Here is a 2,500-nt window from a genome sequence, read left to right on the forward strand (position 1 = left end):
TGTTTCTTCTGTTTCTCAGCCAGTCATTAGCATGAACACACACCTATTTAACATGAATATATATTTATTTATTAAGAAATGCACTGTTTATAGATCTAATTATAATATATTTATGTTAATTATAAATGTTATATCTTTAATCAGTACAGAAATTCATTTGAAAACAAAATGACATTTTTAAATTTTATTCTAGTTTTTTAACCTGAGATAAACGTCTATAAATGTATAAAATCTATTCTAAACTAAACCAGTTCATTATTACTGTACATTAAATCAACAGATTCCTGATTGTGGACTTTTAATTTTGTCTTTAAATATATTTTCACACGTAAATTCAAATAAAAATAGAAATGATAGAATTCAGTTTAAAAAAATATTAATTTCATATTCAGTTAACAGACACGTGTAAAGACGTTAATAACAAAAAGCTGTAAAAAAAATGCAAATAAATATAAAAATAAAATACAAATAATTAAATAACAAAAATAACAAAAATAATTAGTAATTCAATAGTTTTGTAAGATCATAATTCCTAATAATAATCACACACACGCGCGCGCGCACACACACACACACACACACACACACACACAGATTTCAAACCCTCTCCTGTTCTGATTTGATTTTCCTTTTATCTCCCCTCGCATTTATCGTTTTATTCTCTCTCTCTCTCTCTCTCTCTCTCTCTCTCTCTCTCTCTCTCTCTCTCTCTCTCTCTCTCTCTCTCTCTCTCCAGCTTGTCACATGTGATGTCTAAAAGCGCTAAATCCTGATAAATTAAAGCTCTTTAATTATTTAAACACAGAGTCTGAGTGATTTATGCGTCCGAACGAGGCTGAGAGTGAAGGTGTGGGACACACACACACACACACTCATACACACAGTCACACTCATACACACACATACACACATACACAGAGACACACACACACACTCATACACACACACACTCACACTCATACACATACACACACACTCACACACTCACACTCATACACACACATACACACATACACAGAGACACACACACATACACACATACACAGACCCACACACACAGCCCAGTGTATGTTTTTATAAAGTTTTATCAGTGAAGTTCAACATGACAGTGTAATAAAATGCTCAGTGGCTTTATGACATACACTTGCTTACATTTGTGCAAAAGTTTGCACCCCCTTTGGATAAAACAGAACTGATTATAAAGCTGTGTAGCTGCACAAGTGACAGAGCAGCTGTTACAGGAAATTAATCAACACTTTCTGACCAGTCAGAGATCATAAAGAATAAAACCTTATGTCACAATGTTTTCAGTTATGTTCCTGCCTGCGTTCTGCTCTGGTAATTAGTTAAATGATAACCAGGCCTCCAAGCCACGACTCCAACTTTCTTCATGTTCTCCTTTCTTGCCGATCTTTTTTTTTTTTTTTTTTTGTTCCAGGCAGCACGGATGTTAGCGCTTAGATGTTAGATGGTAAAACACCGCCGCAGCGCTCGCAGGCAGGAAGGAAGGAATCACGGATATGTCCTCTTCTTCTTCTTCTTCTTCTGCTTCTTCTTCTTCCTCTTTGTGTCAGAGACAGGCGTAGAGCAGGAAAGTGAACATCCTGAATAAAAATTTCATAAAGTTCGTCACGTCTGGTCTTTGATGCAGGGATTAGAAAGCGTGTGGAGTCTCGGGGCTGTGAGGAGACGCTAATTATCTCTACATGACCCTGAGGGGAAAAAGCGCTTGCTGCAGGAAGAGCTGAAATTCACCGCTTCGTTTCAGCATCAGAATCTGATTTATCCTCCTTTTATTTTTCACATTCGTATGCAATCTAAAGGAAGCTGCACCTGGTGGAAGAGAAGGATACGAGCGATTTGTATCGGTGTGTCTCCTTGTAACATTAGAAGAACTTCGGTGTCACTGACTCAGACACAGACACTGACACAGACACTGACACAGACACAGACACTCACTCAGACACTGACAGACACTGACACAGACACTGACTCAGACACTGACAGACACAGACACTGACACAGACACTGACAGACACAGGCACTGACACAGGCACTGACTCAGACACTGAGACAGACACTGACTCAGACACCGACACAGACACAGGCACTGACTGAGACACTGACACAGACACTGACACTGACACAGACACTGACTCAGACACAGGCACTGACTCAGACACTGACACAGGCACTGACACAGGCACTGACTCAGACACTGAGACAGACACTGACTCAGACACTGACTCAGACATAGACACTGACACAGACACAGACTCAGACACAGACACACACAGACTCAGATACTGACACTGACACAGGCACTGACTCAGACACTGAGACAGACACTGACTCAGACACTGACTCAGACACAGACACAGACACAGACACTGACACAGACACTGACACAGACACTGACACAGACACTGACTCAGACACTGACTCGGACACAGACACTGACACAGACACTGACTCAGACACTGACACAGACACAGGCACT

This window comes from Tachysurus vachellii, chromosome 19, assembly GCF_030014155.1.
Source record: "Tachysurus vachellii isolate PV-2020 chromosome 19, HZAU_Pvac_v1, whole genome shotgun sequence".
Taxonomy (NCBI): Eukaryota; Metazoa; Chordata; class Actinopteri; order Siluriformes; family Bagridae; genus Tachysurus; species Tachysurus vachellii.